The sequence below is a fragment of the Scyliorhinus torazame genome, chromosome 20 (assembly GCF_047496885.1).
Source record: "Scyliorhinus torazame isolate Kashiwa2021f chromosome 20, sScyTor2.1, whole genome shotgun sequence".
In the NCBI taxonomy this organism is placed as follows: Eukaryota; Metazoa; Chordata; class Chondrichthyes; order Carcharhiniformes; family Scyliorhinidae; genus Scyliorhinus; species Scyliorhinus torazame.
In genome coordinates, this window is record NC_092726.1 from 41,492,874 (window position 1) to 41,506,604 (window position 13,731).

At 43.1% G+C, this 13,731-nt stretch overlaps 1 long non-coding RNA gene across 1 annotated transcript; it reads right to left on the bottom strand.

Moving 5' to 3' along the window:
• Positions 1-11,420: 11,420 nt before the first annotated feature.
• LOC140397049 (uncharacterized) lies at positions 11,421-13,443 on the bottom strand. Its single transcript, XR_011936681.1, has 3 exons — positions 13,336-13,443; positions 12,720-12,851; positions 11,421-11,725 (listed from the first exon to the last, which is right to left on the bottom strand). It is a non-coding gene; the product is annotated as an uncharacterized lncRNA (long non-coding RNA).
• Positions 13,444-13,731: the final 288 nt, after the last annotated feature.

The following is a 13,731-nucleotide window of genomic DNA, read 5'->3' on the forward strand; positions in this document are numbered from 1 at the left end:
TGTAAGTCTTCTGGATGTTAAAAGGACAGCGTAAGCATTACTTAGTGTTGTATTCTTTGGGGGTTGTAGTTGAATTAATGGTTGCTAAGAAGTTCACTGTATGTTTTAAAAAGGTTAACTTAAATTCATAGAATAAACATCGATTTGTTTTTTAAAATATATTTTCCATTTCTGCTGTACCACTCCTGTAGAGTGGGCCGTGTGCTCCCCATACCACAGTCTATTAAAAGTCCTGGGTCAGGAGCGTGAGGTGAACTTCATGATACACTTTGGGAATCTCTAAACCCTGGCCCAGAACAAATAAGATTGATGTACTGTAGGCACTATTTAAGTGCATTTGGTTTATTGTAGGACACTGTTTAAATGCGATTGATGTACAGTAGGGCACTGATTAAATGCATTTGGTTTACTGTAAAGTACTGTTTAAGTGCCTTTGATTTACTGTAGTACACTGTTTAAATACATTTGATTTAATGTCGGGCACTGTTTAATTACGTTCAGTTAACTGTCGGGCACTGTTTAAATGTATTTCATTTACTGTAGGGCACTGTTTAAATGCATTTGATTTACTGTGGGGCACTGTTTAAATGCATTTGATTTAATGTCGGGCACTGTTTAATTACCTTCAGTTAACTGTCGGGCACTGTTTAAATGTATTTGATTTACTGTATGGCACTGTTTAAATGCATTTGATTTACTGTGGGGCACTGTTTAAATGCATTTGATTTACTGTAGGGCACTGTTTAAATGCATTTGATTTACTGTAGGGCACTGTTTAAATGCATTTGATTTACTGTAGGGCACTGTTTAATTCCAAATGATATTGCATCAGGGCACTGGTTAAATACGTTTGGTTTGCTGTAGGGCACTGATTAAATGCATTTGATTTTCTTCAGAGCACAGTTTAAATGCATTTGCTTTAGTGTCGGGCACTTTTTAAATACATTTGATTTACTGTGGTGCACGGTATAAATGCATTTGATTTACTGTAGTGCACTGGATAAACGTATTTGGTTTATTATAGGCCGCTGTTTTCATGCATTTTATTTACTCTGGCGCGCTGTTTAAATGCATTTGGTTTACTGAAGGGCACTTTCTAAATGCATTTGATTGAGTGTGGGCCACTCTTCAACTGCATTTGTGTTGTGCATGGCAGTACTTAAGCACATTCAATTTACTGTAGGGCACAGTTGAAATGCATTTGGTTTACTGCAGGGCACTGTAAATGCATTTGATTTACTATAAAGCACTGTTTAAAAACATTTGGTTCACTGCATGGAACTGTTTAAATGTGGTTTATTTACTTTGAGGCACGGTTTATATGCGATTCAAAAACTGTAGGGCACTATTTAAAAGTTTTTGATTTACTGGAGGGCACTTTGTAAAAGCGATTGATTTACTGAGGGCACTGTTTAAATGCGATTGATATACTGTAGGGCACTGTTTAAATGCATTTTATTTGCTATAGGGCGCTGTTTAAATACATTTGACTTACTGTAGGGCACTGTTTAAATGCATTTGATTTACCGTAGGGCACTGTTTAAATGCATTTGACTTACTGTAGGGCACTGTTTAAATGCATTTGATTTACCGTAGGGCACTGTTTAAATACATTTGATTTTCTGTCGGCCACTGTTACATTACATTTTTTGTTGTGCACTGTTGAAATGCATTTGGTTTACTTCAGGGCACTGTTTCCCGTATTTCCCGTACCGACTCCCCAAACAGGCATCGGAATGTGGCGACGAGGGGCATTTCACAGTAACTTCCTTTGAAGCCTACTTATGACAATAAGCGATTTTCATTTAATTTCACTGTTTAAATTTGTCTGATTTACTGTAAGACACTTCAAAGGCATTTGGTTTTTGTCGGGCACTATTTAAAAGCATTTGATTTACTGTAGGGCACTGTTTAAATGCATTTGATTTACTGCAGGGCACTGTTTAAATGCATTTGATTTACTGTAGGGCACTGTTTAAATGTGTTTGACTTACTGTAGGACACTGTTTAAATACATTGGATTTACTCGGGGCACTCTTTAAATGCATTTGATTTTCTGCAGGGCCCTGTTTAACTATCTTTGATTTACTGTCGGACACTGTTTAAATACATTTTATTTACTGGAGGGTCCAGTTTAAATGCATTTGATTTAACGTAGATCACTGTTCAAACGCATTTGGGTTACGGTAGGGCACTGTTTGAATGCATTTGATTTACTGTAGGACACTGTTTAAATGCTTTTTATTTACTGTAAGGTTCTGTTTAAATGCATTTGACTTAACGTAGGGCACTGTTTAAATGCATTTGGGTTACGGTAGGGCACTGTTTAAATGCATCTGATTTGATGTAGGACAGTTTAAATACGTTTGATTTACTGGAGGTCACTGTTTAAATAAATTTGATTTACAGTAGAGCACTGTTTCAAGACATTTGATTTAGAGTCGAGCACTGTTTAAATGCATTTAATTTACTCTAGGACCCTCTTTAAGTACATTTGAATTCCTGTAATGCGCTGTTAATGCTATTTGTTTACTGTCAGGCACTGTTGAAAGGCATTTGGTTCACTGTAGCGCACTATTTTAAAGCATTTGATTTTCTGTAGCGCACTGTTTAAATGCCTTTGATTTACTATCGGGCACTGTTTAAAAGCATTTTCTTTAATGTAGCGCATTGTTCAAATTCATTTGGTTTCCAATTGGGCACTGTTTAAATGCACTTCATTTCCTGTAGGACACTGTTTAAATACATTAGATTTAGTGACGGGCACTGTTTAACTGCCTTTAGTTTACTGTTGGACGCTGTTTAAATGCATTTGATTTACTGTAGGACACTGTTTAAATACATTAGATTTAGTGACGGGCACTGTTTAACTGCCTCAGTTAACTGTCGGGCACTGTTTAAATGTATATGATTTACTGTAGGGCACTTTTTAAATGCATTTGATTTACTTCAGGGCACGGTTTAAATCCAAGTGATTTTACATTAGGGCACTGGTTAAATACGTTTGGCTTGCTGTAGGGCCCTGATTAAATGCATTTGATTTTCTTCAGAGCACAGTTTGAATGCATTTGCTTTAGTGTCGGGCACTTTTTTAATACATTTGATTTACTGTGGTGCACTGTATAAATGTATTTGGTTGACTGTAGGGCACTGTTTAAATGCATTTGATTTACTGTAGTGCACTGGATAAACGTATTTGGTTTATTGTAGGCCACTGTTGAAATGCATTTATTTCCTCTGAGGCGCTGTTTAACTGCATTTGATTGACTGCAGGGCACTTTCTAAATGCATTTGATTGAGTGTGGGCCACTGTTCAACTGCATTTGTGTTATGCATGGCAGTATTTAAGCACATTTAATTTACTGTAGGGCACAGTTGAAATGCATTTGGTTTACTGCAGGGCAGTGTAAATGCATTTGATTTACTATAAAGCACTGTTTTAAAACATTTGGTTCACTGCATGGAACTGTTTAAATGTCGTTTATTTACTTTGAGGCACGGTTTATATGCGATTGAAAAACTGTAGGGCACTATTTCAGAGCATTTGGTTTACTGGAGGCACTTTGTAAATGCGATTGATTTACTGAGGGCACTGTTTAAATGCGATTGATATACTGTAGGTCACTGTTTAAATGCATTTTATTTGCTATAGGGCGCTGTTTAAATGCATTTGACTTACCGCAGGGCACTGTTTAAATACATTTGATTTTCTGCATGGCGCTGTTTAAATGCATTTGACTTACAGTAGGGCACTGTTTAAATGCATTTGGCTTATCTTAGGGCACTGTTTAAATGCATTTGACTTACTGGAGGGCACTGTTTAAATGCATTTGGTTTATCTTAGGGCACTGTTTAAATACATTTGATTTTTTGTTGTGCACTGTTGAATGCATTTGGTTTACTTCAGGGCACTGTTCCCCGTATTTCCCGTACCGACTCCCCGAACAGGCATCGGAATGTGGCGACGAGGGGCTTTTCACAGTAACTTCCTTTGAAACCTACTTATTTTATTTATTTATTTATTTTTTTTTATAAATGTTTTATTGAAATTTTTTTCCCAAACAACAATTTTTCCTCTCTTACAAAGCAAACGCAACAATAGCAATACAGAAATTTTAAACAATACACAAGTAACAAAACCCCTTTATCTTTGACCTAAACTAAACCCCCCCCCTCCCCCCCTCCCCCTGGGTTGCTGCTGCTGGTCATCTGTCTTCCCTCTAACGTTCCCCTAGGTAGTCGAGAAATGGCTGCCACCGCCTGGTAAACCCTTGAGCCGATCCTCTCAGGGCAAACTTTATCTGCTCCAGTTTAATGAACCCCGCCATATCATTTACCCAGGCCTCCAGTCCGGGGGGTTTCGCCTCCTTCCACATGAGTAGGATCCTGCGCCGGGCTACTAGGGACGCAAAGGCCACAACGTCGGCCTCTTTCGCCTCCTGCACTCCCGGCTCTTCCGCAACTCCAAATAGAGCTAACCCCCAGCCTGGTTTGACCCGGGCCTTCACCACCCGCGAAATCACTCCCGTCACTCCCTTCCAATACCCTTCCAGTGCCGGGCATGCCCAAAACATATGTGCGTGGTTTGCCGGTCTCCCGCCACACCTCCCACATTTGTCCTCCACTCCAAAGAACCTGCTCAATCTTGCTCCCGTTATGTGTGCTCTATGTAGCACCTTAAATTGAATCAGGCTAAGCCTGGCGCATGAGGAAGAGGAATTTACCCTGCTTAGGGCATCAGCCCACATACCCTCCTCTATCTCCTCCCCTAGTTCTTCTTCCCACTTTCCTTTTAGTTCGCCCACCGACTCCTCCCCCTCTTCCCTCATCTCTCGGTAAATCTCTGACACCTTGCCCTCTCCGACCCACACCCCTGAAAGCACCCTGTCCTGTATCCCCTGTGTCGGGAGCAATGGAAATTCCCTCACCTGTTGTCTAGTAAATGCCCTCACCTGCATATATCTCAAGAAATTTCCCCGGGGCAACTTATACTTTTCCTCCAATGCTCCCAAGCTCGCAAAAGTCCCATCTATAAATAAATCTCCCACCCTCCTAATTCCCAACTGGTACCAGCTCTGAAATCCTCCATCCATTCTTCCTGGGGCGAACCTATGGTTGTTCCTGATTGGGGACCCCACCAGGGCTCCCCGCACCCCTCTCTGTCGCCTCCACTGTCCCCAGATATTCAATGTTGCCGCCACCACCGGGTTCGTGGTAAACCTTTTAGGTGAGATCGGTAGCGGCGCCGTCACCAGCGCCTCTAAACTCGTCCCTTTACAGGACTTTCTCTCCAGTCTTTCCCACGCCGCTCCCTCTCCCTCCATCATCCATTTACGTATCATTGCCACATTGGCGGCCCAATAGTAATCGCCCAATTTCGGTAGTGCCAATCCTCCTCTGTCCCTACTACGCTGAAGGAACCCCCTCCTTACTCTCGGAACTTTCCCTGCCCACACGAAGCTCGTGATGCTCCTGTCTATTTTATTAAAAAAGGTCTTAGTGATTAGTATAGGGAGACATTGAAATACAAATAAGACCCTCGGGAGGATCATCATCTTAATTGCTTGCACCCTGCCCGCCAGCGATAGAGGCTGCATGTCCCACCTCTTGAAGTCCTCCTCCATTTGTTCTACCAACCGTGTCAGATTAAGTCTGTGCAAGGTTCCCCAGCTCCTAGCGATCTGAATCCCCAGGTATCGGAAGTTTCTTTCCACTTTCCTTAGAGGCAAGCCTTCTATCTCTCTACTCTGGTCCCCTGGATGTATCACAAATAATTCACTCTTCCCCATGTTTAGCCTATACCCCGAGAAATCCCCGAACCCCCTCAAAATTCGCATAACCTCTATCATTCCCCCCGCTGGGTCCGACACGTATAACAATAGGTCATCCGCATATAACGAGACTCGGTGTTCTTCTCCCCCTCTAATCACCCCTCTCCATTTCCTGGAGTCTCTCAACGCCATGGCCAGAGGTTCAATTGCCAACGCGAACAACAATGGGGACAGCGGGCATCCCTGTCTTGTTCCCCTATATAGTCGGAAATACTCCGATCTATGTCGACCTGTAACTACGCTTGCCGTTGGAGCCCCATAAAGAAGTCTAACCCAGCTAATAAACCCGTTCCCAAACCCAAACCTCCTTAACACTTCCCATAAATACTCCCACTCCACCCTATCAAATGCCTTCTCTGCGTCCATTGCCGCCACTATCTCTGCCTCCCCCTCCACTGGGGGCATCATTATCACCCCTAATAGTCGTCGCACGTTAACATTCAGTTGTCTCCCTTTTACGAACCCTGTCTGGTCTTCGTGCACCACCCCCGGGACACAGTCCTCTATCCTCGATGCCAGTACCTTTGCCAACAATTTGGCGTCCACGTTCAACAATGAAATGGGTCTATAGGACCCGCACTGCAACGGATCTTTATCCCTCTTCAAAATTAACGATATCGTCGCCTCCGACATCGTCGGGGGTAGAGTCCCCCCTTTCCTGGCCTCATTGAACGTCCTCACCATCAACGGGGCCAACAAGTTCACATATTTTCTGTAATACTCCACCGGGAACCCGTCTGGTCCTGGGGCCTTCCCTGCTTGCATGCTTCCCAGTCCCTTAATAACCTCGTCCACCCCAATCGGTGCCCCCAGGCCTACCACCCCCCGCTCCTCCACTTTCGGGAACCTCAATTGGTCCAGGAACTGCCGCATCCCCTCCTCTCCCTCTGGGGGTTGAGACCTATACAGTTCCTCATAGAAGGTCTTGAACACCTCATTTATCTTTCCTGCCCTTCGCACCGTGTCTCCCCTTTCATCTCTAATTCCTCCTATCTCCCTCGCTGCTGCCCTCTTTCGCAATTGATGAGCCAACAGGCGACTCGCCTTTTCCCCATATTCATACCTCCTCCCCTGTGCCTTCCTCCACAGTACCTCCGCCTTTCTGGTGGTCAGAAGGTCAAATTCCGTCTGGAGTCGTCTCCTCTCCCTGTACAATTCCTCCTCCGGGGTCTCTGCAAATTCCCTATCCACCCTTAAAATCTCCCCCAGTAATCTTTCACTTTCCTTGGCCTCTGTTTTCCTTTTGTGGGTCCCAATGGAGATCAGCTCTCCTCTGACCACCGCTTTTAGTGCTTCCCATACCACTCCCACAGGGACCTCGCCGTCGTCATTGACCTCCAGATATCTCTCAATACACCCCCGCACTCTTGCACACACTCCCTCATCCGCCATCAGTCCCACATCTAATCGCCAGAGTGTTCTCTGCTCCCTTTCCTCTCCTAATTCCAGGTCCACCCAATGTGGGGCATGATCCGAAACCGCTATGGCTGAGTACTCAGCTTCTTCCACCCTAGAGATCAACGACCTTCCCAAAAAAAAAAATCTATCCGGGAGTACACTTTATGGACATGGGAGAAGAAGGAAAACTCCCTAGCCCTAGATCTAAGAAATCGCCATGGATCCACTCCCTCCATTTGGTCCATAAACCCCTTAAGTACCTTGGCCGCTGCCGGCCTTCTTCCGGTCCTTGAGCTGGATCTATCTAGCCCCGGGTCCAGCACCGTATTAAAGTCTCCTCCTAAAATCAAGTTTCCTACCTCCAGGTCCGGTATACGCCCCAGCATCCGTCTCATAAATCCCGCATCGTCCCAGTTTGGGGCATACACGTTAACCAACACGACCTCCATTCCCTCCAGCCTGCCACTCACCATTACATATCTACCTCCGCTATCTGCTACGATGTTCTTTGCTTCAAATGCGACCTGTTTCCCCACCAAAATGGCCACCCCTTTGAAACCTACTTATGACAATAAGCGATTTTCATTTCATTTCACTGTTTAAATTTGTCTGATTTACTGTAAGACACTTTAAGGGCATTTGTTTTTTGTCGGGCACTATTTAAAAGCATTTGATTTACTGTAGGGCACTGTTTAAATGTGTTTGACTTACTGGAGGACACTGTTTAAATCTATTTGACTTACTGTAGGACACTGTTTAAATACATTGGATTTACTCGGGGGCACTGTTCAAATGCATTTGATTTTCAGCAGGGCCCTGTTTAACTACCTTTGATTTACTGTCGGGCACTGTTTAAATACATTTTATTTACTGGAGGGTCCAGTTTAAATGCATTTGATTTTACGTAGATCACTGTTCAAACGCATTTGGGTTACAGTAGGGCACTGTTTAAATGCATTTGATTTACTGTAGGACACTGTTTAAATAAATTTGATTTGCTGTAGGACACTGTTTAAATACGTTTGATTTACTGGAGGGCACTGTTTAAATAAATTTGATTTACAGTAGAGCACTGTTTAAATGCATTTAATTTACTCTAGGGCCCTCTTTAAGTACATTTGAATTCCTGTAATGCGCTGTTAATGCTATTTGTTTACTGTCAGGCACTGTTTAAAGGCATTTGGTTCACTGTAGCGCACTATTTTAAAGCATTTGATTTTCTGTAGCGCACTGTTTAAATGCCTTTGATTTACTGTCGAGCACTGTTTAAAAGCATTTTCTTCAATGTAGAGCATTGTTCAAATTCATTTGGTTTCCATTTGGGCACTGTTTAAATGCACTTGATTTCCTATAGGACACTGTTTAAATACATTAGATTTAGTGACGGGCACTGTTTAACTGCCTTTAGTTTACTGTTGGACACTGTTTAAATGCATTTGATTTTCTGTAGGGTACTTTAACTGCATTTTATTTACTGTAGGGCACTGTTTAAATGCATTTGCTTTAGTGTCGGGCACCGTTGAAATACATTTGATTGACAGTCGGGCACTGTTTAAATGCATTTGGTTTACTGCGGCACACTTTCTTCATGCATTTGATTTAGTGCAGGGCACTGTTCAACTGCATTTGTATTGTCTAGGGCAATATTTAAGAACATTTGAATTACTGTGGGGCACAGTTGAAATGCATTTGATTTACTGTAGCGCACTGTTTTAATGCATTTGATTTACTATACAGCACTGTTTAAATACATTTGGTTTATTGTCGGGAACGGTTTAAATGTGATTGATTTACTTTAGGGTACGGTATAAATACATTTGAGTTACTCTAGGGCACTGTTTAAATACATTTGATTCACTGTAGGTGCACTGTTTAAATGCACTTGTTTTATGTCGGGTACTGTTTAAATACGTTTTGTTTGCTGGAGGACACGGTTTAAATGTAATGATTTACTGGAGGGCCCTGTTCAAATGCCTTTCGTTTACTTTAGGGCACTGTTTATAAGGACAAAGAATAAAGACACGTACAGCACAGGAACAGACCCTTCGGCCCTCCAGTCCCGTGCCGACCATCCTGCCCGGCTAAACTACAATCTTCTACACTTCCTGGGTCCGTATCCATATATTCCCATCCTATTCACGTATTTGTCAAGATGCCCCTTAAATATCACCTCCTCCGGCAGCGAGTTCCAGGCACCCACTACCCTCTGCGTAAAAAACATGCCTCGTACATCTACTCTATACCTTGCCCCTCGCACCTTAAACCTATGCCCCCTAGTAATTTACCCCTCTACCCTGGGAAAAAGCCTCTGACTAGCCACTCTGTCTTTGACCCTCCTCATAGCTAATGCCCTCCATAGCAGGCAACATTCTGGTAAATCTCTTCTGCACCCTCTCTAAAGCCTCCACATCCTTCTGGTAGTGTGGCGACCAGAATTGGACACTATACTCCAAGTGTGGCCTAAATAAGGCTCTATACAGCTGCAACATGACTTGCCAATTCATATACTCAATGCCTCGGCCAATGAAGGCAAGCATGCCGTATGCCTTCTTGACTACCTTCTTCGCCTGTGTTGCCCCTTTCAGTGACCTGTGTACCTGTACACCTAGATCTCTCTGACTTTCAATACTCTTGAGGGTTCTACCTATCACTGTATATTCACTACCTGCATTAGACCTTCCAAAATGCCTGACCTCACATTTGTCCGGATTAAACTCCATCTGCCATCTCTCCGCCCAATCTCCAAACAATCTAAATCCTACTGTATCCTCTGGCAGTCCTCATCGCTATCCGCAATTCCACAAACCTTTGTGTCGTCTGCAAACGTACTAATCAGACCAGTTACATTTTCCTCCAAATCATTTATAGATACTACAAACAGCAAAGGTCCCAGCACTGATCCCTGCGGAACACCACTAGTCACAGCTCTGCAATTAGAAAAGCATCCTTCCATTGCTATTCTCTGCCTTCTATGACCTAGCCAGTTCTATATCCACCTTGCCAGCTCACCCGTGTGACTTCACCTTTTGTACTAGTCTGCCATGAGGGACCTTGTCAAAGGCCTTACTGAAGTCCATATAGACAACATCCACTGCCCTAGCTTCATCAATCATCTTTGTGACCTCCTCGAAAAACTCTATCAATTTAGTGAGACACGACCTCTCCTTCACAAAACCATGCTGCCTCTCACTAACACGTCCATTTGCTTCCAAATGGGCAGCACGGTGGCATTGTGGATAGCACAATTGCTTCACAGCTCCAGGGTCCCAGGTTCGATTCCGGCTTGGGTCACTGTCTGTGCGGAATCTGCACATCCTCCCCGTGTGTGCGCGGGTTTCCTCCGGGTGCTCTGGTTTGCTCCCACAGTCCAAAGATGTGCAGGTTAGGTGGATTGGCCATGATAAATTGCGCTTAGTGTCCAAAATTGCCCTTAGTGTTGGGTGGGGTTACTGGGTTATGGGGATAGGGTGGAGGTGTTGACCTTGGGTAGGGTGCTCTTTCCAAGAGCCGGTGCAGACTCGATGATTCGTATGGCCTCCTTCTGCACTATAAATTCTATGATAATCAAATGTGAGCAGATCCTGTCTCGAAGAATTCTCTCCAGTACTGGGTGATACTGGGTGATACTGCAGATGATCTTTTGAGTGGGGCAACACTAATGGAAATGAATATACAAATTGGGGAATTAAAGTGAGAAAACTACGTTAAATTCTGATTACAGCCTTCAGGACCCGATTGTCAGGGGCAGTGCTGGAATGAATTTGTGGGACTTGGCTGCTGGGAGAATGCAGTGATCGCTGTTCCTCGAATACATGATGTACGGGCTCAATAACAGGGCAGTAAGATGTCTAACAACACCAGATTAAAGTCCAAGAGATTTGTTTCGAATTACTAGCTTTCGGAGTGCAGCTCCTTCACCTGAGAAAGGAGCTGAGGTCCGAAAGCTAGTAATTCGAAACAAATCTGTTGGACTTTTATCTGGTGTTGTAAGACGTCTTACTGTGCTCACCCCAGTCCAACGCCGGCATCTCCACATCATCAATAACTGGAGATAAAACAGAGAAATAATGCATTTATCACTCCTAATCTTAATGTAATGGTGCAAGAGTGAGGGATTTTGCCAAATGGTCTTCCAATACACCTGACATGAAACAGCATCAGTTATTTAATTATAATGCCAGTTCGGTTCCACAATGCAGTGCGATTTAACACAGCTTTAACATGGGCAGTGCAATACTGGATATACATTCTATTTTGTTTTTCATTTCTAAAGAGACAGAATGCAGATTCTTTCACACAAAATAAGGAGAGAAATGTGATTCTAAGAAACACAACAGGAAGTAATCTCTCATTCAGTCAAATACAATATTGATATCGGGCAGCAAAGCATAATCAAAGCGATGACATTTTGGAAAAGTTCTGATGTCTTCCATCAGATTTAATGTAGAATCATATATCTGTGGACGTCACCTCAGGGATGTGGAGTTGACTATTATCTGAGATGGGTGAAAAGAAAGAAGAGATCATCGAAAGAAATCACATCTACATGTTTTCTCTTTCGTAACATTTCAAGTGCAACTGGCCTTTTAAAATTCTATCAAAAACATTCTCCGTTTTTTCTCTCATAAACTCTCACTCAGTGAACGTGGGAATAGTCCAGGGGACCCAAAATTATACGGGACACGGAACGCCCCAGCAGCGCGCCACATACAGAGGGAAATGGAACTAACCATCACCGTTTAACAGTGCAATGCAGATTTGTAAACTTTAGATGTAAACGGTCACTGCCCAATGATGGTAGAACCCCCCGGCCTGTGACACAGATAACATTGGTATTGTGAGAAGGTGTGGAAGGAACCGATAACGCTGGGTCAATGAGGATATGACTGTTGTACACTGTGGGGATGAGCATACTTCAGTTAAACATTGGGCTGAAAGTTAGATGTTTTCTTTAAATTATTTGCATTTGCGACATGAACAATTGCAAATCCCACTTTGTTCCATGATCGATGAGAATAACTTCAATCCAGAGAGAGTCAATTCCTCACAAGAAGGTTGGTGACTGAGGGAATAACCAGAGCTGATAATCTATTGGGAACGCAGTCGCAACAGAAGACAGCAAGAGGGACGTGGAAAAGTACAGGGGTGTCATCAAACATCCAAGCAAATTGAAACATGCGCGATGACCAATGGAAGGACCTGGAATTTGAAAGCCCAATAATGTAGAAGGGTCACCCCCAATGGCATGAAGCACATCAAGAGACTTCGTGGAAATGCGCAAAGCCGAACTTGAGTTGTGAAAAGTTGATGATCCTCCTGTTAAACAACCTGTTTTCCCAGCCCATCAAGCTGCCCCAGATGTAGCAAAATCTGCAGGTCGTCCATTGGGCTCATCGTTCATCCTAGAGCCTATCTCAGCGGAGCTGGAGAAAATCATCGACGGAAGCGAGCGATTCTCAAAGAAACAGAAGAATCAAAGGATTATCTTACCCAGAGTGTGGATATCACCGCTGAACTTTCCCAATGTAATGCGATCATCAGACCCAGGATCCTGCAGCATGTGTCCACTCTGGGCATCAATGGTTTCAGTCTCAGCATCGTCATAGTCGGCAGAAACAGGAGCTGAGAGGCACAGGTGTTTGCAGTTGAAGTTACTTACGTCCAAAGGACAGTTAGAATGATATACTTTAATCATTCTCTCCCAAGTAATACCGGGGCAGGAAAGTAGATCGATTACGGTATGATGTCATTGAGTTTGAGTGGAGAGAATTATTGGGCCAGCTTGTGCGGCAGTATTTTCAATTTTAGTTTAAATTCATACTGTTCCCAGAAAATGTACATCCCACCAACCTGCAAACATTTCACAGCCTCCAAAGGCTTGTGTAGAATCACAAGGAAACGTTTATTTTTAATTAATTTATTTTATTGGGAGAAATGATAAGACGTTGTTTCAGACTCAAGCAGTTTCGATGTTTCGGTTACTGAAATCATTGTGCAAGACCTGAGATCCTTGAATCTCTCATTTAATAGTTGATCTGTTTTGGTATTTCAGATATTACAGAGTGAAGAACTGAAACGAGATGGTGGAAAGTAAATTTCTACATACCCTGCATATTTGAGCATTCATCTTCAGGATATGCGGATCCAGGATCAGTGTCACCCAAACTGTGACTGCTGTAATATTCAATCTGGTTGAGAGTGTTAATCGTTGCAGAATCTGCTAAACAGAAAGTGATTGGTTAATGGATCAGTTGTTTGTGGTGGAGTCATCATAAAGTCAGAACGACACATAATATTTCAACCAATCAGAGGCGAGGTATCAATAACTTCACCATCATTGTGACAATGTCCTGGAATTGATACATGACTCCACTTTGGAAGAACATTCAACTTTGGGAGATCAGGCGAAGAAACTGCACAAACTTTTCAGGACAACTATACAGAGGAACATAGAGAGACATAGAAATATGGAACGTAGGAGCAGGAGTGGGTCATTCGGCCC